Below are 27904 nucleotides of genomic sequence, written 5' to 3'. Positions count from 1 at the left end.
TATACTGGATGTCTATCTGTGTGTCTCTATCTGCCTATCTGTGAGTCTCTGCTTCATTAAGCTAGAGGCAGAACAATCCATATTATATACAATTTCTGCTCAAATCTTGTCTGATATCGAATGCTCTCAGGGGACAGACAAGTAAATAGCTGATACTGAGTAGTTATCGATCAATTACCTGATTTATTGTAGATTGTACGGTGTATGCCAGGCTTTAGACAGAAGGCTAAATATTGCTCTATATCCCAACTGTCTTTCTGGTCTTCCTTCTACTCTTACTTTCTATTTCCTGGAGATTTCTCCCTAAGTTTGTAAATTTCTGTTAGAGTTCCCCCTTAATGTGGAGATCAGGTTTGTATATTAATTAAAGCGGACCTGAACTCAAAACGTCCTCTCTGCTCTAAAACATAAGCAACAACATAATAACCTTTAGGCTGGTTTCACAGTGGGACGTTACAGGCGCACGTTAGAGCAGCCTGTAACGCACCCCACCGCACAGCAATGAAAAATCAATGGGCTGTTCACAGTGCCCACGTTGCGTTACAGTGTAACGCTGCGCCATAATATAACATACTGCATGCAGTACTTTGTAAGCGGCAGAGCCGCGTTAGACTGCTTGCACATGCCCAGTAACGTTGGGGAGGAGCGGAGAGCGGCCAGGCACATGGCTAATTAGTATTCACTGCACTCAGTGACGTGCAGTGTTTACTTCCTGGAGCGGCCGCTCTGTGCGGCGATTGGCCGGCAGGACCACGTGATGCCGCATGAGTCCGAGAGTGCGCATCACGGACGTCAGAGTGAGCTGCACAACGCGGCTCACTCTGACGTCCAAAGCAGGGAGCACCAGGCGTTGCGTCCCCTAAAAAGCAACGTCCTGGTGTGAAACCAGCCTTAAGGAAAAGCATTTCTTTGTTACAGCTGATACAAACCTGCAATAAATTTGCCGCGTGTCTACTTCCTGCTTTCCTTGGAAGCAGACATAGGGTTAACTACATTAGGGCTGCAATGATTGAAATCTACGCCCTGTTTTGGTGGCTACCTGGCTGGCAGTGCGTAGATTTCAATCAGTCAATGCCACACATTGTCGCCGCTTTCGTCGCTCCCGAAGATCTCGCCGCTGTTTCCCTGCCGCAGCTCACTCGCTCTGCAATCTCTATAACGCCAGAGCCCTGTCAGCAGGTCAGCAGCCGATTTCATTGGATAACATTATGATAAAAATTATTGGAAACTCTGAGAAAATTGCAAGGGGGTGTATATTAATAAATTGACAATCTAAGGCCTCTTGCACACTACATGCAATTCCGATTTCAATTTTGAATCGATTTTCACATGCGATTCCAATTTTTAATCGGTACTGCATGCTGCGTTTTTTCTGCGTTTTTCTTTTGGTAGCATCCTGGGAAAATTTCATTGGGAAATCGGCTCCTGATTTCATTAGGAAAATTGGAATCGCAAATCGGATTTGCAGTGTGCAGGGAGCCCCTAACACACACCATACAATCTTTAGAAAAATTGAAGAAAAATTCCCAGCATTCCAGATCGATAAAAATAAAAAATAACAGGAAATCCGTATTTTTCAGTCGAATAAAAAAATAAAGCTTTTGAATTTTTTTCGGGACATCCGATCATACTTATTGAATTGCCATTCGGATCATTTCATTGTATTGTGTGTGGCCACCTTAAGACTATTACCAGTCAGCAATCATAAGTAGAAAAAACATAAAGCACAATGGCCTTCAGGTTGATAGCTTTAATGCCTCTTCAGTGGGGGAAGCCCCAGGTTTTGGTGAGGAGGAGTAAAGACCCATCTGACTTCCTCAGGTAGTTTCTGTAGTTCTTGGATTCTCACTTCCAGTAAGCAGTGTGTCACACAGAAAGTAATCTCACTTCACAAACCAAGCCTACAGTAGTTCCACATAAAACCGAGCATCGCAGCTCTCACACTTCATGCTGGGTCTGGGGCCACACTGCAGGAGACCTTTTTGGAAGACATTTGCCCTTATTCAATTCACTTTTTCTCTTAAAGTGAACCAGAGACGAAGCGCCCTCATGCATTTTACCATATTTTACTATATATATCAGTGGGAACATTAGAGAAAACATCTACGAAAACAGAACGTAAATCAGGGAGAGGAAAAAATTTGCAATGGGCAAACACTGACTAAATCATTTATACATAATTATTGTAAAAATGAAGCACTTTTTTATTACATTATTTTCACTGGAGTTCCTCTTTAAAGCAGGAGGCTCCCCATGTCTGACAGGTGCTCAATATATGGGATACCTGAACAGACATCAGACAACCATTTAAAAGAGAGTTCAAGTTGTGTTAAAGTCAGTGTTTTCAGTATTGCTATGTAAAGTTACCCATTATCTCAGCCTTACTTCTTGTTTTTATATTTATACAAAGCACAGTCCTTCCATATTGTTTCAAAAGACTAATCTACACGATACGATTCTTTGTGTGATTCGATTAAAATTCTATTTACGATCCGATTAAATCCGACTTGTCCGATCGGGATTCAATTTGATTTGCCATTGCAAAACAATGGCAAATCGAATCCCGATCGGACATGTCGGATTTAATCAGGTCGTAAATAGAATTGTAATCGAATCGAACAAAGAACCATATCGTGTAGATGGGGCTTAACAGAAATGTCCAATACCTAGAGTGTCAGAGTTTACTGATGGTCGACTAATTATTCCGGGTGCTGAAAATAAGTAACTATGGCTCCTGCTAATGAATCTTGCTGCGGGGTGTGGGGGGTTTTTGGACTGTCTCATGGCAACAGTACCCCAAACAGCAGACACAGATGACGGCTGCCAAACTCTAAGCTAGCTGAAATAAAAGAATCTCAGGTTTTTATTTCTGTCTGCTGTTATTAGAACAATAATTCTTTGTTGGCTGACATATGCTGCGGGCTGAATAACATCCGCTAGTTAATAACAATATAAATGCACGCTGCATGCTGAATATGATCATAAATCACTAAAACCAGCTGAATCCAGCAGTCATGGCTGCTGTGCAAGGCGACTGAGTACAGCCCTGAGGAAGCACTTGACACATTTCGTGACCAAGGACACACTTCATCCGAGGACAAAGGGAATGGGGCTTATGGACAGTCCTGATTGTGTGTAGAATGCAAGGAAAATCATGTGATAGGTGATAAATTTGTGAGGATCTGAATGGCTGGGATCACATCCTGTTCCCAGAATCCTCCCCCAGCGCCCGAGGAGAAAGTGGGAGCCAAGCCCCTCCAGCACCAGCCATTGCCCAGTGCTGACAGCCCCATCCCTGTCTTTCACTGGAAATTTTTGCCCAGCTGCTGCATAGAGGGCTGTGTGGCCAGTACTAGCCTGCAGGGGGCGCTGTCCCCCTCTTCTCTCCAATGGATAATTGTCAGCACATAGCTGGGATAGCTTCACTCTTTCCCAGTCACAGGCAGCATTTACACATCAGTGTTGGAAACGGTTTCATTCTTCTTTTCCACTGAAGCTTTATCTATAATATAAGCAGACAATAAAATTCAGCTTCTCAGCTCATCTGGGATCAGTCACTAAAGCATAAGGCACTAAATACCATATTAACTAATGCTGCCTCACTAGACTCAGGATTGTAAGAGACCACCTTCTTCAACAATACCCAGCACAGCTTCCCTACAGCCTCTGCAGTCTGCACCTGTATTTTACAAGTGATTGTATTTCACACTGATTTCACCAATCTCCACACTGCACACATCCTGCACCCCACCCCTGATCTCCATATACCCAGCACAGCTTCCCTGCACCCTCTGCACCTGTGTACCACTGATTTCACTAACCCCCACACTGCACACGCCCTGCACCCCTCCCCTGATCTCCATACCCAGCACATCTTCCCTGCACCCTCTGCATCTGTGTGTACCACTGATTTCTCCAATCCCCACACTGACTGCACTCATCCTACACCCCTCCCCTGATCTCCATACCCAGCACAGCTTTCCTGGACCCTCTGCATCTGTATGCACCACTGATTTCACCAATCCCCACAGTGCATATCCTGCACCCCTCCCATTATTCTCCATACCCAGCACAGCTTCCCTGCACCCTCTGCACCTGTGTGTACCACTGATTTCACCAATCCCCACAGTGCACATCCTGCATCCCTCCCATTAATCTCCATACCCAGCACAGCTTCTCTGCAGCTTCTGCAGCTGTGTGTACCACAGATTTCACCAATCCCCACACTGCACACATCCTGCACCCCTCCCTCTCCCCTCCCAATCTCCATACCTAGTACAGCTTCCCTGCATCCTCTGCTCCTGTGTGTATCACTGATTTCACCAATCCCCACACTGCGCACATCCTGCACCCCTCCCTCTCCCCTCCCAATCTCCATACCCAGCACAGCTTCCCTGCATCCTCTGCTCCTGTGTGTATCACTGATTTCACCAATCCCCACACTGCACCCCTCCCCTGATCTCCATACCCAGCACAGCTTCCCTGCACCCTCTGCACCTGTGTGTACCACTGTTTTCTCCAATCCCCACACTGCACACATCCTGAACCCCTCCCCTGATCTCCATACCCAGCACAGCTTCCCTGCACCCTTTGCACCTGTGTGTACCACTGATTTCACCAATCCCCACACTGCACACATCCTGCACCCCCCCCCCCCATCTCCATACCCAGCACAGCTTCCCTGCACCCTCTGCACCTGTGTGTATCACTGATTTCACCAATCCCCACACTGCACACATACTGCACCCCTCCCCTGATCTCCATACCCAGCACAGCTTTCCGGCACCCTCTGCACCTGTGTGTACTACTGATTTCACAAATCCCCACACTGCACCCATCATGCACCCCTCCCTGATAGCCATACCCAGCACAGCTTTCCTGCACCCGCTGCACCTGTGTGTACTACTGATTTCACCAATCCCCACACTGCACACATCCTGTACCCCTCCCCTGATCTCCATACCCAGCACAGCTTCCCTGCATCCTCTGCACCTGTGTGTACCACTGATTTCACCAATCCCCACACTGCACAAATCCTGCACCCCTCCCCTGATTTCCATATCCAGCACAGCTTCCCTGCACCCTCTGCACCTGTGTGTACCCCTGATTTCTCCAATCCCCACACTGCACACATACTGCACCCCTCCCCTGATCTCCATATCCAGCACAGCTTCCCTGCATCCTCTGCACCTGTGTGTACCACTGATTTCACCAATCTGCACACATCCTGCACCCCTCCCCTGATCTCCATATCCAGCACAGCTTCCCTGCACCCTCTGCACCTGTGTGTACCACAGATTTCACCAATCTGCACACTGCACACATCCTGCACCCCTCCCCTGATCTCCATATCCAGCACAGCTTCCCTGCACCCTCTGCACCTGTGTGTATCACTGATTTCACCAATCCCCACACTGCACACATCCTGCACCCCTCCCCTGATCTCCATACCCAGCACAGCTTCTCTGCACCCTCTGCTCCTGTGTGTATCACTGATTTCACCAATCTGCACACTGCACACATCCTGCACCCCTCCCCTGATCTCCATACCCAGCACAGCTTCCCTGCACCCTCTGCACCTGTGTGTACCCCTGATTTCACCAATCTGCACACTGCACACATCCTGCACCCCTCCCCTGATCTCCATATCCAGCACAGCTTCCCTGCACCCTCTGCACCTGTGTGTATCACTGATTTCACCAATCCCCACACTGCACACATCCTGCACCCCTCCCCTGATCTCCATACCCAGCACAGCTTCTCTGCACCCTCTGCTCCTGTGTGTATCACTGATTTCACCAATCTGCACACTGCACACATCCTGCACCCCTCCCCTGATCTCCATACCCAGTACAGCTTCCCTGCACCCTCTGCACCTGTGTGTACCACTGATGGTACTTATCCGTTAGCCGGGCGCATCCGGCAGGTGGCGCTAATTACTATTCCCCCTCCAGGCCGACATGGATAGTAGGGAAAGATGTAACTCTGGTGGAGTTTTGTCGCCACCTAGAGGATGCGCCCGGCTAACGGATAAGTACCCCACTGATTTCACCAATCCCCACACTGCACACATCCTGCACCCCTCCCCTGATCTCCATACCCAGCACAGCTTCCCTGCACCCTCTGCACCCGTGTGTACCACTGATTTCACCAATCCCCACACTGCACACATCCTGCACCCCTCCCCTGATCTCCATACCCAGCACAGCTTCTCTGCATCCTCTGCACCTGTGTGTACCACTGATTTCACCAATCTGCACCCCTCCCCTGATCTCCATATCCAGCACAGCTTCCCTGCACCCTCTGCACCTGTGTGTACTACTGATTTCACAAATCCCCACACTGCACCCATCATGCACCCCTCCCTGATAGCCATACCCAGCACAGCTTTCCTGCACCCGCTGCACCTGTGTGTACTACTGATTTCACCAATCCCCACACTGCACACATCCTGTACCCCTCCCCTGATCTCCATACCCAGCACAGCTTCCCTGCATCCTCTGCACCTGTGTGTACCACTGATTTCACCAATCCCCACACTGCACAAATCCTGCACCCCTCCCCTGATTTCCATATCCAGCACAGCTTCCCTGCACCCTCTGCACCTGTGTGTACCCCTGATTTCTCCAATCCCCACACTGCACACATACTGCACCCCTCCCCTGATCTCCATATCCAGCACAGCTTCCCTGCATCCTCTGCACCTGTGTGTACCACTGATTTCACCAATCTGCACACATCCTGCACCCCTCCCCTGATCTCCATATCCAGCACAGCTTCCCTGCACCCTCTGCACCTGTGTGTACCACAGATTTCACCAATCTGCACACTGCACACATCCTGCACCCCTCCCCTGATCTCCATATCCAGCACAGCTTCCCTGCACCCTCTGCACCTGTGTGTATCACTGATTTCACCAATCCCCACACTGCACACATCCTGCACCCCTCCCCTGATCTCCATACCCAGCACAGCTTCTCTGCACCCTCTGCTCCTGTGTGTATCACTGATTTCACCAATCTGCACACTGCACACATCCTGCACCCCTCCCCTGATCTCCATACCCAGCACAGCTTCCCTGCACCCTCTGCACCTGTGTGTACCACTGATTTCACCAATCTGCACACTGCACACATCCTGCACCCCTCCCCTGATCTCCATATCCAGCACAGCTTCCCTGCACCCTCTGCACCTGTGTGTATCACTGATTTCACCAATCCCCACACTGCACACATCCTGCACCCCTCCCCTGATCTCCATACCCAGCACAGCTTCTCTGCACCCTCTGCTCCTGTGTGTATCACTGATTTCACCAATCTGCACACTGCACACATCCTGCACCCCTCCCCTGATCTCCATACCCAGCACAGCTTCCCTGCACCCTCTGCACCTGTGTGTACCACTGATGGTACTTATCCGTTAGCCGGGCGCATCCGGCAGGTGGCGCTAATTACTATTCCCCCTCCAGGCCGACATGGATAGTAGGGAAAGATGTAACTCTGGTGGAGTTTTGTCGCCACCTAGAGGATGCGCCCGGCTAACGGATAAGTACCCCACTGATTTCACCAATCCCCACACTGCACACATCCTGCACCCCTCCCCTGATCTCCATACCCAGCACAGCTTCCCTGCACCCTCTGCACCCGTGTGTACCACTGATTTCACCAATCCCCACACTGCACACATCCTGCACCCCTCCCCTGATCTCCATACCCAGCACAGCTTCTCTGCATCCTCTGCACCTGTGTGTACCACTGATTTCACCAATCTGCACACATCCTGCACCCCTCCCCTGATCTCCATATCCAGCACAGCTTCCCTGCACCCTCTGCACCTGTGTGTACCACTGATTTCACCAATCTGCACACTGCACACATCCTGCACCCCTCCCCTGATCTCCATATCCAGCACAGCTTCCCTGCACCCTCTGCACCTGTGTGTATCACTGATTTCACCAATCCCCACACTGCACACATCCTGCACCCCTCCCCTGATCTCCATACCCAGCACAGCTTCTCTGCACCCTCTGCTCCTGTGTGTATCACTGATTTCACCAATCTAAACACTGAACACATCCTGCACCCCTCCCCTGATCTCCATATCCAGCACAGCTTCCCTGCACCCTCTGCACCTGTGTGTATCACTGATTTCACCAATCTGCACACTGCACACATCCTGCACCCCTCCCCTGATCTCCATATCCAGCACAGCTTCCCTGCACCCTCTGCACCTGTGTGTATCACTGATTTCACCAATCCCCACACTGCACACATCCTGCACCCCTCCCCTGATCTCCATACCCAGCACAGCTTCCCTGCACCCTCTGCACCTGTGTGTACCACTGATGGTACTTATCCGTTAGCCAGGCGCATCCGGCAGGTGGCGCTAATTACTATTCCCCCTCCAGGCCGACATGGATAGTAGGGAAAGATGTAACTCTGGTGGAGTTTTGTCGCCACCTAGAGGATGCGCCCAGCTAACGGATAAGTACCCCACTGATTTCACCAATCCCCACACTGCACACATCCTGCACCCCTCCCCTGATCTCCATACCCAGCACAGCTTCCCTGCACCCTCTGCACCCGTGTGTACCACTGATTTCACCAATCCCCACACTGCACACATCCTGCACCCCTCCCCTGATCTCCATACCCAGCACAGCTTCTCTGCACCCTCTGCTCCTGTGTGTATCACTGATTTCACCAATCCCCACACTGCACACATCCTGCACCCCTCCCCTGATCTCCATACCCAGCACAGCTTCCCTGTTGCTTAGGGAAAGCACGTACTGTGCAATTTTCATGCATTTTGCCTATGCTGCATGAAGCCCTGCCTCCCAAAAATTGCAAATGCAGCTCAATTGTGATTTTTTAGTGAAAAAGTGTACATCCAATTTTGATTGGCCAATGATTAGCCAGTTTTACTGTCCCCACGTAGTATAAAAGCTTACCTACACAATCTGCTCATAGTATTCAAAATCTGTTGGCCCTCATACTACATGAAGGTTGTAAAAAAAAATAAATCCTACTTTGAACAGATTATGCAGGTAAACCCTCATACTGCAATGGAAGTGGAAAATTGGCCAATCAAAATTGGACGTATATACCAGGATTAATGCTGGGAACACACTTGTTTGTTCTTATGAACATGTTTTCTGCACAGGAAAATGTAACATGGTGTGCAGAAAACAGAAAGAGGAGTGTGGATGCTGCTTAAGGGCCCATCCACACTAGAAGCGCTTTTCTGAGCGTTTTGCGATTGATTAGCGGTTTTTAACCTCCTTAGCGGTAACCCCGTGCTGGACACGGGGTAAGCCGCCGGAGGGTGCCGCTCAGGCCCTGCTGGGGCCGATTTGCATAATTTTTTTTTTCAAACACGCAGCTAGCACTTTGCTAGCTACGTGTTTGGTCCGATCGCCGCCGCCCGCCGCAGATGCGCCGCTACCCGCCGCTAAACAGGGCCCCCCCCGCATACCTCTTGCGCAGCCTGGCCAATCGCCGCCAGGCTGCACTATGGGGTGGATCGGGACTCCGTGTGACGTCACGACGTCGATGACGGCGGTGACGTCACTCCGGTCGTCGCCATGGTGACGGGGGAAGCCCTCAAGGAGATCCCGTTCAGAACGGGATTTCCTTATGGTCAAGCGGCGCCGGCGGCGATCGGAGGTGACGCCGCAGGGAGGGGGGAAGCATGTAGCTAGCGCTAGGCTAGCTACATGCTAAAAAAAAAAAAAAAAGGGCAAAAAACCCCCCTGGCGGCCGCGCAGCAGCAGCAATCTTACCGCCAGGGGGGTTAAAATTGCTCCCTTTCACTTTCATTAAAATTGTGGTAAAAATCGTGGAAAAATAGCCGCAATTTTCGTTTACGCGATTGCAGAATCGCAGCGATTTTTCTGAAACTGCATGGGAGCGATTTTAAAAACCGCGAATCAATCGCAAAATGCTCAGAAAAGCGCTTCTAATGTGAATGGGCCCTAAAGGTAGCCATACATCTAGCGATGATGGGCAGATTGAACCAACAGACAAATCTCTCGGGTAGGAACACACTAGGCAGAATCGCATATGCGTTTTCCGCTATGTGCTATGAAAAACGCATATGCGATTCTGCCTAGTGTGTTCCTACCCAAAATATGAGTAGAAAGATCTGTCGGCTGCCCATACACCGAAGACCAATTCCCTACCGAAATCGATCGGGAATCGGCCTTGTGACACTGCATCTGCCGTCTGGCCGCTTTCCGCCCTAATGCCTGGTACACATGATGAGATTTTCTGGCAGGTTTACTGCCAGATCGTTTATTTCCAATATGTCCAATCTGATTTCCGATCGATTTTCCACAGACATGAACAGAAAATTGAAAATTGATCGGAGCCACCTTAACGCTCAGCAGCAAACAAATGTGATTAGTTGAGTTAGCCTTGGCCAGTGTCCCAGTCCTTCCTAATTTTCTGTTCCTCGTAGGTAGACACATAAAAGCATAGAATTGATCTCCAGGAACTTATAGATGTCATAAATGATCTGCATCAGCAAAAAAAAATACTGGAACATAAACACAAAATAAAGGCACGTATATTTCGTAGTTAAATAAACTTCAGTCCATAACTTACATAAGCGATACAGAGAAACAAGTGGGGGGAGCATGGGTGTAGGCAGGGGAAGAGGGGGTCTGGCAGAGGAACAGTCAGGGTTTGACAGGGAGGATTTGGCAAGGGGGACTGGCAGAGGGGCACTGCTCACTGCAGCACATTGGCTGTATGCGTATGGAGAGGATAGTAAGTACAGAGAGGGGGGTGGGGCGAGCAGCGTTCTCTCCACCACTCAGCCGTCAGGGGGCGGAGACAGCCACAGGCACGCAGTCATTGACTTCTACAATGAACGTTACAAACCTCAGAGTGTCTACTGAGACGCAACGTGCTGCATCCCGGGGCCAACAGACACCCCAACACTCATCCAGGTGAGAGCAGGGAGGGAGGGTGAGCAGGGGGGCTGATGATTCTGATTGGGGAGATTTCATGCGTTTCTTTCACATGTATATAACCTGTATAGTGTTAGCAAGAAGTTTTGATCAGGTCAGGATGATACCTTTTATTGACTAACCTAAAAGAAAAAGAGTAAATTATGTGTGAAGGTGGCCGTACACCATACAATTTTCATGCAACCTGACTGTACAATCAATCACCAAGTGCTGTTACGCTACATGGATGTTGGTAAGATTGTATAAATATTGTACAGTCAGATTGCATGAAAATTGTATGGTGTATGGCCACCATGAGACCCCTGTGCTTGAAGTTGGGGTTCTTACCGCTCACGACATGCCTGACTAGGTTCCACACAGTGCTGGGGGATGGAGGCACATGAGGGGGCGGGGGAATCCCCTGCAGAGAAAGCCCTACACTCATCCCTGGGGATTGGGGGGCTTCTGTGTGACGAAGTGCAGGTGCAGAGAAAACAGAAACAAATCCGCAGTCGTAATCCAGAGTGACCAATCAGCTTTTATCCGGAACCGCCGCCAGATTATTCAAAACCAATCAGGAAAAAACTGCGGCCGCAATCCAGAGTGACCAATCGGCTTTTATCCGGAACCGCGGTCCAATTATTTAAAACCTGTGCAGGAAAAAACACAAACCAATCGCTTTTTTTCTGAAAATGGGCGCAGATTATTTAAAACCAGTGCATGAAAAATGGAGTAATGGGGCTTTTCCTTTAAGAAATGTGATCGCATCACAGCATTTTTTTTTCTATTTCCACTACCACGATTTCGTCCCGATGGGATCGCGTTCTATGGGGTGTACAGCATGATTGCACCGTGTTTGCAATTTCCAAGGGGAAGAAAAAAAAACTCGGAGGGAAAATTAGTTTGGATTGCCAAATCGAATGGAAAATCGCATAGCCACGCCATTGCTATGCGTTTTGGTTTTTTTTTTTTTGCCGCAGTATAGGAGTGCTAACACAGCAGGCCGGCAATTGTGATTCAAAAAAAAAATCGCACTAGTGGAAAATAAGCACTGCAATTTACATGCTAATTGTGGTGCTTTGCCGATCTGCAAAGTGCGAGCGATCCGATTATTGAATCGCACCTAGTGGTAAAGGGCCACAGTTGATGACCATAGCAGCCAATAACCTCTCACCTGCTAAAAGGCAGCTCTGGACACGTTTATCAAGACCAGTACCTGGAAAATTGGAGCAAAACTAGGGCAGACGTAGGGCAACTGCTGAGAGTCACCAATCAGAACCCTTGATCTGAGCATCATCTACTTTCAAAGTGGTTTTGCACCAGTTTCACCAGCGTGGATTTTGCTGAATCGTATTGCGATGGGTTGCTTGTTATTGGCAGTCTTGGTGGTGGGAGTACCGCTGCGTTCTATGCAGAGCAATGTATAGCGGGAACTTCTGTCTATTTGTCTAGAAATAAACAGCACATGGCAGAGCTGGCCCCTCCTCCTTGGACTCTGAGCCCGCCAAAGGCACAGATTTTGCTCTGGCACTTGTCTCTGGCTGAAGGGGGCACTTTGTTGGGACTTGATGCCTGCAGAGCACACATGTTGTCTTTCATCTGTATCCAGCAGTGGGGGGAGGATTGGGGGGTTTGAGCTGCTGCACTTTGCCTTTGTTAGTTCTGGCAGCGTTGTAGGACACCAGTATGGCCGGAGTCCCGTGCGTGGCACCCAGTGGGGGTCCAGACCTGCAGCCCTCATGATATCCAGGGATACACACAGTAAATGAATTTTGGATAACCTTTAGCGAAGCATTATCTGGAGGTGCTTCACTCTGATCAGGCTGAGAAGGGTTAACAATCTCTAGGTACGGAGTCTCTGCCTGGAAAGGGTTAAGGAGTGAGTTGTGCCCGGGGTTGTGTCATGCCATGTGAAGGGGGGGGGGGAAGGAGGCAGGCTGGTTGTACTCTGGCTGGGCGCACGCACGTGCTCTGGGATTAGACTGTCTTCCCATCCCCGTGAAGCGATAACTTAACTCTATATTGCTCTGTGTCAGCACAAAGATTGGAAGAGTACGCTCCGCACCCTCCGCTGAGTGTGGACAATGCCCGATAGATAACTGCTGACTGATTGATGGCAAGGATCTGATTGCCACTGAGTCTCATCACGACATTGGGAGGAGGGAGAAGTCCGAAGGGCACATGCCACCATTAACTTGCTGTGTGAGGGAGAGGAGAACGGGTGAGGGCTCTGGGAATACGTGAAGGACAGAATCCTCTTATGGTTGTCATATTGCTCTTCTGTAGATTATTGTGTATGTTTAGATCCCAAATGCTGCCTGCTATGAACCTAAATCTTGTCATTCATAAGGATAGTAAGATAGTTATCCCTTTTAAGGACCTCAATCCCACCATCCCTCCTCCTCGCACATCTCTACCTTTTTCTGGCCTCTTATTGTCTTTCTTACAGAACTATATGTCTTGGGGACCTCTGTCCCCCTTTCTCCAAACATTGTCTCTCGTCTGTCCCCTGATCCCACTATCCCCCCCCCCCTCTCCAACAATTGCCCCACCCCCCCCATCTGTCCCCTGATCCACCTATCCCCCTTTATCCAGCCATTGTCCCCCTGTCTGTGCCTTGATCCCACTATCCTTCTTTTTCCAACAATTGTCCCCCTCCTGTTCTGATCCCCCTACCCCCTTCCTCCAACCATTGCATTCCCTTCTGTCCCCTAATTCAACTATCCCCCTTTTTCCAGCCTTTGTCCCCGTCTGTTCCCTGATCCCACTAGCCTCCTTTCTCCAACTATTGTCTGCCTTCTGTCCCCTGATCCCACTATACCCCATTTACCAACAATTGTTCCTCTTCTGGATTTCATTTTCCCGGTCGTTCTGTTTTCTTTTTTTCTTTTTTTTTTTCTCTTCAGTTGTCCGCCTTCTGGACTTCGATTCCAGTTCTTCTTAATTCCACAGATGTCCATCTTCTGGACTTCAATTCCTCCATCTGTCTATAAAAACTGCTTTTATCCTGAATGCCAATCAGCACATTACTCTGTCTTGAACGTTCTCCTGGACCCAGTTGCTCCACCACTATTCCAATGTTGTCCCTCCTCTGGACCTGGGGGTTCAGTGGAGGGGAGCAAAAAATTGAGGTTCTCGTAGTTTTGTTCTGCGTTGAGCAGTACAAAGCTAGCAGTGGTGATGACGAGATCAGTATCATATCAGGTCAGCTGACATTTTCTCTTATATCTAATGGTAAAAAGTGGTGAGCCAGATAAATAATCGACACCAGGAATATATATTTTTTACTTGATCTTCCAGAAATTGTACAGTGCATACACTGGGCCGGTACAATGGCTAGGATTATATTCTTTTTCTTGATACCAGAAAGCTGTGCACATTTATTCACAGAGCAGCCATGATCTCTGTATGCTGCAGGTGTGATGGGTGAAGACGGCCCAGGGCTGGATTTACCATGAGCCACTGTAGGCACGTGCCTGATGATGGAAAGGTGGCCCACTCCCTTCCCTGAGAGCCACTCTCCCTCCTTCCCTATGCAGAGTCCTGATGAGATAGTAAATAAGAGATTACTCAACCTGCTCTCGGCATTCAACTGACGAGGTCTCCCTTCAGTCAGGGGCACCTCTTGCTACCTAATACTTGGGAACACCTCTAGCTACTTAATATTGAGGTTCCTTTAGCCACTTAATACTTGGGAGCAACTCTAGCTACTTCATGTTGAGGGTACGCCTGGCTACCTAGTACTAAGGGGCACCTGTAGCTACCTATGATGGGTAAGGGAGAAGTGACAGCACGATTGCGGTGCGGTTCAGTGGGGGTTTGTAGATTTCTAGAGGGCAAAGTCTAAGGTGCCAGGACATCTGAGCCTATAGGCTCCTCTGAGGTAAATCTGTGCCTGAGATGGCCTGACTGACTGGTGTCTTGTCCAGGCCTGCAACCACCATTTCATCCTCCTCACCCGTCCACCATCATCCCCGTCACAGACCCGTCCACCACCAGCATCATCATCATTGTTGTGTCTAAAGCTCATGCAACTTCTGTTTTCTGTCCTGACCTGTCACCTTCACAGCATACCTGTCCACCATCGCCTTCCTCAACTTCCCCAGCACTATAGCATAGAGTAGGACACGCTTTACACAGGAGGCTTGGTGTGGTGTGCTCTTCCACATATATTTGTACATTGCTATATGTGGCCAGTGTTGATACTCCCACAGATTAGAGTAGGACGCCCTGTACAGAGGAGGCTTGGTGTGATGTGTGGCCTCCTCCATATATTTGTACATTGCTGTATATGGCCAGTGTTGAAACTCTCATAGAGTAAGACACGCTCGTTGGCCTCTTCTCTATAACAGGAGGTGATGCACTGTACCTCTTATCTCACCCATGCAGAGACTATCAGTGTTCTGCCTGCAGTCACTATTGATGTAAAATACTTCCTCTCCTGAGCGTGTCACTTCCTGTTGCTGCAGCAGAGCTGAGTGTATACAATCTTGTCAGACAGGTGTAAGTTGTGGTTATCTGACTCCTCAGCGCTGCTGGAGTTGTTGGATTGTTCTCTTTAAACGTGAGTCCTGGACTCCTTCATAGAATGATGTCACTTATCTCAGTGTGTTCCAGATGTGCGCACTGTGCAGCTGCAGCCAAAACAAGCTGCCAGCAGTAAAACCTCTCACACAATCAGAAGAGAATTATCTGTTGTGAGACTGGTGGCCCAGATACCCCCAACCAGCCGTGTCCTGGCAAGAGGGTCACCTAGCACATTACCCATATACTCTGCAGCACCCCTAAATATGAAACTGCACCTTCCCATGACTGCAGGACCCCCAAATATGAGGCTTCTCCTCCCCCCTGATTCTGCAGCACCCCCCAAATGAGACTGCCCCTCCCCCGTGAGTCTGCAGGAACCCCAAATATTAACTACTCCTCCTGACTCTGCAGCACCCCCCAAATATGAGACTGCCCCTCCCCATGGGTCTGCAGGAACCCCAAATATTAACTACCTCTCCTGACTCTGCAGCACCCCCCAAATATGAGACTGCCCCTCCCCCATGAGTCTGCAGGAACCCCAAATATGAATCTACATCTCCCCCTGATTCTGCACAACCCCCCAAAATGAGACTGCTCATCCCTTTGACTCTGCAGTAACCCCAAATATTAACTACTCCTCCCCCTGACTGTGTAGAACACCAAAATATGAAGCTTCCCCTCTTCCGGACTCTACAGTCAGTGCCCCCAAATATGAGGCTGCCCCTCACCTAATTCTGCAGCACACCCAAATATCAGACTCCCTCAACCCCCCCCCCTCCCCCCCCTTCCCGATTCTGCAGCACCCAAGTTGAACCATCTTCTCTGATTCTGCAGCGCCCCACAAATATGAGACTGTTCGTCCTCCCTGATTCGTCAGCACCCCCAAATATGACACTGCCTGTCCCCAGATTCTGCAGCACACCCTCATTTTCCATATTGTGCCCCAAATACCCCAGCCACTCATGTCCTCTGCTCCCCAACTTTTCCACCATGTCTTACATGTGTTTTTTTTGTTTTGTTTTTTATTGAATTTCAGTACAAGAACATACCATAAACAGCCCCCGTATATTCAATCCACCGATACCATATCTTATCAAATTTTTCTGGGCATTTTCGGTTCAGGTATGTGAGTTTATACCATGTCATCACTTTGTTTAATCTTTTGGACCAGGAGGATGTAGAGGGAGGGGTATCTACGCCCCATTTACCAAAAATTTCTCTTCTTGCATAAAAACACATTATTTTAAACAGGGTAATACCACACAAGGAAAGAGTGGAGTCTGTCTTTAATCCCAGAAGTAATGATTTGGGGTCTATCACAATTCTTTCCCCCATCACCCCCGACCTAATACGAGCCAGTTTTGTCCAGAAATGTATAATAATATGGCAGCACCAGATCATATGGAAAAAATCACCTCTGTCTATCTTGCATTTAGGGCATCTATCCAATCTATCAGGCTAGGTTCACAGTGGGATGTTGCGTTTAGGGGACGTTATAGGGCACATAACGTGCCCCTAACGCAACGCCTGGTGCTCTCTGATGTGGACGTGTTGTGCAGCTCACTCTGACGTCCGTGATGCGTACTCTTGGACGCATGCGGCATCATGTGGTCCCGCCCGGCCAATTGCCGCACAGAGCGGCCGCTCCAGGAAGTAAACACTGCACGTCACTGAGTGCAGTGAATATTAATTAGCCATGTGCCCAGCCGCTCTCCGCTCCTCCCCAACATGACTGAGCATGTGCAAACAGTCTAACGCGGCTTAGCCGCATAGAACGCACAGCATGCAGCACTTTGCTGCGTTACAATGTAACGCAGTGTGTGCACTGTGAACAGCCCATTGATCTTTCATTACTGTGCGGTGGGGCTGCGTTACAGGCTGCACTAACGTGCGCCTGTAACGTCCCACTGTGAACCTAGCCTCAATGTCTTACATGTTTGATTCAATCTCTGTATATCAATAGAAATTTACTAATTTGAAACATTCATTCAAATACTGTTTCCTTTCCATTCGATCATTTTATTGAATCACTAATAAAACTGACAGGAAATAGTGTTCAGCGTTTCGCCAGATTTAAATGACATGATTAAATAGGATAATATTCCCCTCCCCCTTCTTCTGCTGACTTTAGTAAATATCATCCCTCAGGCTGGCAGATAAATGAGGTGACAAATTTTAACACCTCCATATATTCCCCTCACGTTGGCTGTCTGTAAGGTATAGATACCGTGACACCCGGTCTGCAGACCCCGCATGGAGCCACTATAACAGATGTCTCTTTGTTAGAGTGAGATGTTTGGAGTCCAGCTGTCCCCTCTCTGTGCCCCACATGTCACCCCCTCCGCAGTCACCTGCTCTGAGCTGGAATGTCACCCCCCCCCCCCCTCATGTGAGGGTCTCTCGCTCACTCTCACATCTCTGAACTCCAGGCAGGTTATTTGGGGTCCCGAGGGCTGCGTCTCATGGATAAGTGGCCTTGCTTTTACCAGGATAAAGAATGTGCTGCAGCCAATCAGAAGTCATTTTCCACTGATTTACCTGGTTTTTGTAAAATTTGCTTTTAAAGAGGAATTGTAGTCAAAATAACAAATACATTTGTTTTTTTTTTTTTTTACAACATTAAAGTGCAGTCCCGATTAGCAGGAGGGTCCGTCAGCGGCATTGTGGGTACAGGGTGGGTAAGCCACATTAGGATCCAGAGGCTTCCTTCTACTTGGGTAAGTATGTGTTTCTGAACCAGAGCTTCGGCTTGTGATCTCTTATTTATTATGTAGTCAGTCTTTGCCCATTGCAAAAATTTTTTCCTCTCTCTGATTTACTTTTCTGAAATGTATCAAAGGCTGCAATATCTTTTGGTCCTGTCAGGTGACCTCTGCGGAATGTTTGTTTACCGAGCGTTCTAAAGCCAGTAGAAAATATCTCTGGTCTCCCAAAACGCTCTTGATAGAATGCTCTGGTATAATTCTTCATAATAAACAGCCTTGGCTAAGCCTCTGTAGTAATTGGTTACTCCACCCAGAACTGATCTATCGGGGTATGGTGGAAACTAGAGGGTTAAGCGCTGCAAGGGAAGTTTCTCAAGTAACCTACTGCTGAGTTTTCTATGCGGCAGAGTTCCCAGCTTTGCACGCCTGCTGCAGTTTTTACCAGGGACTCCCCTACCCTTGCTGTTTTTTTGCTTCAAGGGCCTTCTAGCAGTGAGATTCCTGAGCCCCTAAGTTCCCAGCTTTGCATACCTGCTGCAGACATTACTAGGGGATCCCCTACCCCTGCTTATTTCTTCTGTCCCTCATGGCCTTCTAGCCGTGAGCTCTTTAGATCTCTTCTCTGCCAGTCTGCTGAATCCATTATTAGGTGCTCCTCCTTCCCTTGCTGCATTCTTCAATCTATTGGGGACACTGGTGATGAGATCTCTTCACTCCTTAGTTCCAAGCTTTGCACACCTGCTGCACCCATTACCAGTGCCCCCTCCCCTCCTATAATCCTCACTTATTTTATGGGCCTGAAATAAAACACATATTTTAGCCTTTACCTCTCATTGACCAGTTCAGTATAATTTTATGCCCAGAAGTGAAGTGTGTCTCACGGTTACTGTGCGTTACTCTCCTCTCTTCAGTGCACCGTGGATCTGCAGGTCTACAAGTGCTGGGGAGACATCGGGAGCTACATACTCCCACTGACACCAATGTCTTATATGGGGAGTGGGGGGGGGGGGGGGGGGGTGGAGACACATCTTTGGCTACCTATATGGGGGGCTGGCTATACTGGGGGACACTCTGGCTTCTTATACTGAAGATGGTTAATTATACTAGGTGGGGTGGAGGGGTGCACCTTTGTCTGCCTACCTTTACTGGAGCGGAGAGCAACTTTTTTGGGGGGTGGGGCACCTTTGGTTACCTGTTATTATGTGAGACGGGGCCTCTAACTGGGGAGGTTACAAATTATGTGCTGCTTGGGGCCACAAAAACCTTAGCAGCACCCCTGCTCTTTATTGCAGTGTGAGAGTCTGGGCAGAGCCCTTTGCTGGGTCTTTTCAAAGGTACTGAAGTCCTAAAACTGTCAGTTAATTCATCTCAGGAAATGGTTTGCTGATTACAAACCCCACAGCAGCTGGAACAGAGAATTACACAGTGACTGGGTGTTACTCCGGACAGATCAGTAATGCAGATCTCACATTACAAAGACGAGAGCCAACAGCCACGGAAGCCTCGACCAACCATGATATGCCAATAACTGTGCTGCTTTGCAGCCCCGTATTCCTGTCTAGTGTGGAAGAGGTCACCTGAAACCAACCAGTGCTGCGAAAACTGCCAGGAGCAACTCCACTCAATACTCAACAGACAACTGCCAGCAGGATGGAAAGGGCTAAGCAGATAAGACGGTCTCCATCTTCTTAATGGCAACAGTCCATGTAGAAAATTAGTTTCCTGGACCGAGTACAGCTACTGGTACTTCTGCTGAGGGAACTTTACTTTCAACATAGAGAGAAAATCTGTTGGGGACACGAGAGCTGGAAATGAGGGCTGAGAATCCAAATCTGGAGAACCTCTTCCTGATTTCCTAATTGCCTGGAGAACAAGGCCATCTCCTGGATCTCCTCAGCTCCTGCAGAACATGACCATCTCCTGGACCTCAAAGTCTCATGAATAACAGGGCCATCTCCTGGACCTCCTAATGTCATGGAAAACATGGCTATCTCCTGGATCTCCTAATCTCCTGGAGGACATGGTGATCATCTCCTGGTTTTTCTAAACTCTTGGAGAACCTCTCTCTGATTGCCTAATACAGGGACTGGGACACCTGAATATCCTATACTCCTGGAGAACACAGGGACTGGGACATCTAGGAGACATGAGACCAACTCAGAACACGAGGTGGCGGGTGAAGGTGCAATATGTGAGAGTGTTATTTGTTGGAAGGTCCGGCAGAGTCAGTGAGATGCAGACAATGGATCATCTCATCCACCGATTGTTGCCATCAGGTCCCTGCAGCATGACAGAAGTCGCTGCATACAACCAAGCTGGAAATGGCTGTGTGAAAAATGGTGGTGGGACACAAAAGTACAATAAAGCATAATAATGATGTTCATCAAATGAGGAAGGCATGTGGTGTGCTGAAAATTTCTGCAAATCATCACAAAGTTGTATTTGTTGTTTTCCCCAGACATTAAGGTGCACAAAAAGACGCATTAGGTTGAAACAGCCCAATGATTTTCAATGTTTCTAATGTGTTGCTCACGAGCATTTAGTGTCCCGAATTTACGCACAGTGGAAACAGGCCCTTACAGTAATAATCTGCAGGACAGGTGACAAACTACTTTGTATTAGCTGCAGTTTTTTTCACAGTGATCTTTTAGGACAGGCGGGGTCAGTGCGTGAGGGCTGTAAATATCCACAAATAGCAGAATTGGTGTTTTCTCGGTTTCAGTCACATGATAAGTTTCACCGTGTCTGGTTATCTTGGCCTCCCAGACCTTGTTAGATCTGCTAATTCATCGCTTCAAACACTCAGTTCCCCATCACTGTCCCCTCTCCTCCCCTAACTCTTCATGTCCGCTGTACACTATGTCACTGTTACCATCCCTCTCAGTCCATGCCTGGAGCACATTCTGTCACTGTCACCGTCCCTTTCTGCCCATGCCTGCTGTACACTCTGTCACTGGTTGTCACCGTTCCTCGCTGTACATGGCAACCTCAACGCCACATCCTGGAGACCCCCATAACTTCATATCGAGGAGCACCCCATAACTCCATATATTCTGGAGACCCCATAATGCCATATTCTGGAGACCCCCATAACTTCATATCGAGGAGACCCCATAATATGTTCTGGAGACCCCATAATGCCATATTCTGGAGACTTCCATAACTTCATATTGTGGAGACCCCATAACTCTATAACTTGATTGTTGTATCCTGGGGATCTTGCATCATTATTGGAATCTCATTTTTTGTGCATCACACATCAACCCCACCTTACAGATGAGAGCAGGTGAGAAGCACAGACAGCCATTATCCAATTATCCTTCACTGTCATGACCACGCCCCTCCCCACACAAATACGCGCTTTCTCTCTCTCTCTCTCTCTCTCTCTCTCTCTCTCTCTCTCTCTCTCTCTCTCTCTCTTCTCTCTCTCTCTCTCTCTCTCTCTCTCTCTCTCTCTCTCCTCTCTCTCTCTCTCTCTCTCTCTCTCTCTCTCTCTCTCTCTCTCTCTCTCTCTCTCTCTCTCTCTCTCTCTCTCTCTCTCTCCTCTCTCTCTCTCTCTCTCTCTCTCTCTCTCTCTCTCCTCTCTCTCTCTCTCTCTCTCTCTCTCTCTCACTCTCTCTCTCTCTCTCATCAGTTGTCACTTGATGTTTGGGGTTCTCTGTACTCTGTGTGTGTAAAAGTTTTTGATTTCCACTCCCTTGGTCATCCATGTACAGGAAACCCTGTGGTTCTGGGTGAATTGGTTGCTTCCTAGACACTGTCTTCCCTGCTTTTCTCTTTTTGTAGGTTGATCTAGAGAAGTCTGTAGTCCTTTCTCAGTGACAGATTTATAATACAGTATCAGCTTTTTATGGCTAACTCTGCCATGGGTCGTATCTTCAATACGTAGGCGAGGTTGAGTGCGTGCCCAGCACTGAACTTTCAGAAATCGCCCTGTTCAGGCGTCAACCTTGGCTCAGTGATTGGCTGAAGGCATTGTTCTAACGTCTGGTAGAAATGGCACTGAAAGGAGATTCTTTGGTTGGTGTCCTGCCAGGCTTCAGCAGTGAGACAACTCTTGCCTGTTGCCATAACTTTGGAATGTTACTAGGTTGTTGACAATTATTGAAGGAGCTTTGTAACGAAGTGTTTACATTTGGGCCAGAGATGGAGATGTGCTCATTGCAAACAAAGTCCAGCAGCTTAAAAAGGGACCTGAGATTTTCAACCTATGCAAGCTGCAAAATGTATTTCCTTTTTAAACAATCCCAGTTGTCTTGAAGGCCTGTTGATCCTTTCTGGTCAGTGGGTCTAAATCGCACACCTGAAACAAGCTTGCAGCTAATCTTGTCAGATTTGTCATAGGATCTGATCTGCATGCTTGTTCAGGGTCTATGGCCTTAAAGTATTAGAGGCAGAGCATCAGCAAGACACCCAGGCAATGCGCATTACTTAAAAGGAAATGAACATGTAAGCCTCATATCCCTCTCACCTCGGTTCCCTTTAACAGTTCTTCAGGGACTTGATAGTGGTTCTATATATGTACAGCTTTGGTGAAAGATTGGCTACAGTGTTCTCCCCCAGGCTCTTTAGCCGGGTGCTCCACCCGGCTAGTTTTGGTGACCACCCCGGCTGTCTTCGGCTCACCTCCTCCGATTCTGTAAGCAGAGTTACACACAGAAGCACTGGCCTTGCATTCTCCATCTCGCCCCACCCGGCTAATTTTTATGCCACCCGGCTACTATTTTATGCCACCCGCTGGAAAAAAAATTCTGGGGAAACTCTGGGCTATAACAGGCATTCTCTGTGTACTTGCTCTCTGCCAGAGGAGCTGCTGGGGCTGGAGAAGCCCCAGGTAAGTATAAAACCTGAGAAAACTTTAGTCTCAGGTACGCTTTAAGGGCTCTGCCACTGACACGAGACCAGGGTTCGAATCTCGGCTCTTCCTGTGCAGCAAGCCATCAGCTATTCAGTAAGGAGACCTTGGGCAGAGCCGAGATTCGAACCCTGGTCTCCCTAACACTGCTACTTACCAGGATGAAAGCACAATATAAATTGTATTTTGTCTTGTGTGCCATATCCATGTTTTCAGGGTGTTTTGCCTCTTTTCTTTTGCTGAGAGCTGTGACTATTTGCTGTGACTTCCAGGAGAAGATTGGGGAACTGATCTTCATACAGCCTGGTGTCTTCTTCATATCGTTCCACTATATCTCCTGTGTTAATATAGTGTGTCCTACAACCTTGTGGTATGGAACGCTATCAAACTCTCAATATAGTGACATCAAGTATGTCGCCGTTTCTCCATGGATAGTTTACTGGTCCAAAGTATATTCTAAAGGTGCCCCTAAATGACAAAAATTTCCATTGAGCGTTTAAGAGATTGACTTTATTGGGCGATCAACTATGGTGTGGTTAAATAAAAGTCGGTGGCCCACATACTACAAGTGATTGTCCTATAAGACTCTCTCACTAATCGATCTGTGTCCATCAAAATCATGAACAGTAGCCGGATCCTTTCAATCGACAAACATTCTCCATCCTGCACGATCAGTTAATTGGTCAATTCTACTAGATATTGAGCAATTTTCATTGAATTTTCATTGATTGAGCAGAATCAATTTCTGCTTTGATTTTTTTTTTCTCTGATTGATCTTTATTGGTGTTTATTGTGTGACATCGACATAGAATCCTGTAATTTTGTCCCTCACATAAAATGAGATCTGGTTAGTATCCTCTCCTGGTCGTCCACCGCTGAAGAGTTTGATCATTTGAGGTCGTAAATTCATTTCTGGCCTTCAGCCCAGGGATCTGTTAGTTCTCTATCGGCTTACGTTTCCACGTAACTTTGTTTTGTTTGGTTATAGTTGAAATCAAAAACAATTTTTATACTTTCCTCTCTGAGAACACACTTGTCTTTCAGTTTTCTGTGTACGTTTTCTGCACACCAAGTGTGTTTCTATTCAGAAATTTTTTCACAGAAGCTAATCTAATTGATAGAGAAAACTGACAAAATGTCAGTTTTTTTTCCTCTGCGCATGAAAAACACATTAAAGTGACTCTGTAACAAAAATTACAACGTTTTTTCTACCATCCTACAAGTTCCTAAACCTATTCTAATGTGTTCTGGCTCACTGCAACACTTTGTACTATCACGGTCTCTGTAATAAATCAATGTATCTTTCCCTGTCAGACTTGTCGGCCTGTGTCTGGAAGGTCGCCAACTCTTCCGTGCTGGTCTGTTCCTCTATGCACACCTCCAGTGTGTGTTTTATTTACATAAGCCAGCAGCTTCTTTGCTATCTTATCAGTGATAGAAGAGAGCTGGATAAAAATCCTCCTCTGTTAGGCTGTGAAAGGTAGCTGGCTGACACATACTGAGGAATTACAAACACAGACACAGCAGAGCTGTCTGCAGGGAGCCTGTCACTTCAGTGCATGAGAGAAGAAGGGGACAGAAGGTAAACACACAAATGATCTTTTGAGATTCAAAAGGAAAGCTGTATACAGCTTGCTTGTGTATGGATGTATTTTCTATGTGTGGACATACTGTACATCAATCTACTTCCTGTTTGGTGGCCATTTTGTTTGTTTATAAACAAACTTTTAAAAACTGTTTTTGACTACTTTTAATGCGGCGGGGAGCGGCGAAAATTGTGACAGAGGGTAATAGGAGATGTCCCCTAACACACTGGTATGTTTACTTTTTTTGCGACTTTAACAATACAGATTCTCTTTAAGTGTTAACTAGCCCATTGATTAACATGAGCTAGGCCTAGTGCACACCGGAGCGTTTCCGCTGCGGTTTGCGATCTGCTTGCGGGTGCGGATCCGCTAGGGTAATGTATTTCAATGGGCTGGTGCACACCAGAGCGGGTGGCGTTTTGCAGAAACGCATACTCCCGGGCTGCAGCAGATTTTGGATTGCGGATGCGTTTCTGCCTCAATGTTAAGTATAGGAAAAACGCAAACCGCTCTGAAAAACGGCACTTCAGAGCGGTTTGCCAGGCGTTTTTTGTTACAGTAGCTGTTCAGTAACAGCTTTACTGTAACAATACATGAAATCTACTACACCAAAAACGCTACACAAAACCGCAAAACGCTAGCTGAAACGCTGCAGAAAAATAAGAAAAAGCGTTTCAAAATCTGCTAGCATTTTGCGGATCTGCTAGCGGTTTTTGGTGTGCACCAGGCCTTAAAGGATACCCAAAGTGACATGATGAGATAGACATGTGTATGTACAGTGCCTAGCACTCAAATAACTATGCTGTGTTCCTTTTTTTCTTTCTCTGCCTGAAAGAGTTAAATATCAGGTATGTAAGTGGCTGACTCAGTCCTGACTCAGACAGGAAGTGACTACAGTGTGACCCTCACTGATAAATTCCCCTTTTTATTCTTGCTCTCAGAAGCCATTTTCTGCTAGGAAAGTGTTTTGTAGTTGGAATTTCTTATCAGTGAGGGTCACACCAGAGTCACTTCCTGTCTGAGTCAGGACTGAGTCAGCCATTTACATTCCTGATATTTAAAGAAAACCTGTAACGTAGAAAACCTCCCCTAGGGGGTACTCACCTCGGGTGGGGGAAGCCTCTGGATTCTATTGAGGCTTCCCCCGTCCTCCGCGGTCCCACGGCAGCGGCGAAAATCCTCCTGGAGCGGCGGCGATGTAAATATTTACCTCTAGGGCTCCAGGGCAGGCGCAGTATCAGCTCTCTGCACGGAGATAGGCGAAAATAGCCGATCTCCGTCGGGCCGCTGTACTGCGCAGGCGCAAGTTGCCTGTGCAGTAGAGCGGACCCGACGGAGATTGGCTATTTTTGCCTATCTCTGTGCGGAGAGCTGCAACAGCGCTTCCGCTGGAGCCGGGGAGGTAAATTAATCAGCACTTTTCAGGCTTGTCGAGGGGGGATTCCGGGACTCTTCGAGGGAGCCAGCACTGGACTGCCTGCAGCTACAGAAGTGGGGGAAGCCTCATTGGGACCCTGAGGCTTCCCCCTCCCGAGGTGAGTACCCCCCAGGGGAATTTTTTTTGTTTGTTTCAGGTTCTTTTTAACTCTTTCTGACAGAGAAAGAAAAAAAGAACACAGCATAGTTAGTTGTGTGCTAGGCACTGCACATACACATGTTTATCTCATGTCACATGTCACTTTGGGTATCCTTTAATGAAAACAGCCAAGTGTGTTCCCTGCCGGAGGCTGTTTCTGGAAGTGAGATCTGCTTGTTTGGTGGTTTTTAGACCGAGGTCACTGAGAAATTTCCCAGGTTCACTGTCAGAACGTTCATATCACTGTCCTTCACCATTCTTGTGTCAATTTCTATGCCGTCTTGTGCCAAGATTGGGTTCCCATACTATATCCAGCTACTGGGGGATGGTTCTCACCACCTCCTGGATGTGTAACACATTAGTTTCTTCAACCCTCAGGTTTTGTAAAAAAAATACTTTTTAATGCTGTGAGATTACACTACCTGTCCTGCAGATTATTGTTACACCTCCAATCCTGCAGATTATTATTACTCCACCTGTTTTGCATATTATTATTACGCTGTCTATCCTGCAGATTATTACTAAACCGCCTGTCCTGCAGATTATTACACCTCCAGTCCTGCAGAGGACTGGAGGTGTAATATTGGAGGTGTAATTCTGTCCTGCAGAATATTGTAATACCACCTGGCCTGCAGATTATTATTACACAGCCAGTTCTGCATATTATTACAGCTGCTTTCCTGTCAGTTATAACAGTGCCTCTCCTGCAGATTACTATTGCTCCGCCTGTCCTGCAGATTACACCGCCTATTCTACATATTACACTACCTAGCCTGCATATTCTTATTACGCCACCTGTCCTGCAGATTATTCTTATTATTACACAGTCAGTCCTACAGATTATTGCCCATTTCTCTTGCAGATCATTGCAGGCGTTCTCTTGCTGTCAGTGGGAGTAGCGCTGGGTGAGGTAGTAGGAGTGGGGCTGAGATTACACGTGAGATTTTATAGCTTGTTAACCAGGAATTTGCCTCCCTCTCACTGCTTGCTGAACACACGGAATTCCATATGAAGCAATTAGTCAACAAGTGTTAAAGCTTGCCAGCGAATCCCTATATCCCCCATGTGGCAGCCGCTTTCTGCACAGTGATTCCCCTGAGTGATCCATGGCACCCCCATATGCTTCCACAAAGCTGGGTGAGGGGATTATGCACATCTGTGTTGTATCCCCTCCTCCAAATAACTCGGCAAATGTTCAGGAACTGAGACTCCCAATTATAATTTTAAAAGTGAGATGTTTTCCCATTCTCACTTCATAAAGGATTTTAGCTGCTCAGCGGTTCAGAGTATACTTTTTATGCAAATATTGTGTATGTAGAAAGCGCTCCACTTCAAAGTACATAGGTAAATGAAGATAACTTGTCCCCTTTGGGACTGCACTCACCCGTTGAGGTGGACCACTGTCAGACTGGTCAATTGGGCTCAAAAGATGTTGTTCATCCTTGGCATCCGGGTCGTCCTCGATGCGTTGTTATTCTGTTATCTGTATAGGGAGATGATCCCATGCGGATAAATGGTTCCTGTAGTTCAGGTACTCCTCACAGAGGGTGTTTAGCTCCAATGTACCTCACAGAGGGAATGAATAGACCATAGCATAACTCCGTAAAAGTTAGCAAAATTTATTCCTTAAAATTGTACTCACAAGCTTAGGTATGGTACAGGCGTTTAGAGTATATAACGGGCTCTCCCCCGTGCCTCCCGGGT

General features: G+C 47.8%; 1 protein-coding gene across 3 annotated transcripts in view; it reads left to right on the top strand.

Moving 5' to 3' along the window:
• The window catches only part of SLC29A1 (solute carrier family 29 member 1 (Augustine blood group)), a 151697-nt gene that overhangs the window by 74885 nt on the left and 48908 nt on the right, over nt 1-27904 (top strand). The window contains exons 1-2 of one of the 3 annotated variants that reach the window (XM_068232658.1): nt 10894-10951; nt 16515-16600. The exons of 1 other annotated variant lie outside the window; for it this stretch is intronic. The gene's annotated coding sequence lies outside the window, so the exon portion shown is untranslated. Of the gene's footprint in view, nt 1-10857; nt 10952-16514; nt 16601-27904 lie in introns of those variants that run through there. One more of the 3 variants, XM_068232656.1, reaches the window with a different exon arrangement.

The sequence above is a fragment of the Hyperolius riggenbachi genome, chromosome 4 (assembly GCF_040937935.1).
Source record: "Hyperolius riggenbachi isolate aHypRig1 chromosome 4, aHypRig1.pri, whole genome shotgun sequence".
NCBI classification, from domain to species: domain Eukaryota; kingdom Metazoa; phylum Chordata; class Amphibia; order Anura; family Hyperoliidae; genus Hyperolius; species Hyperolius riggenbachi.
This window is presented reverse-complemented; position numbering and strand designations above follow the sequence as displayed.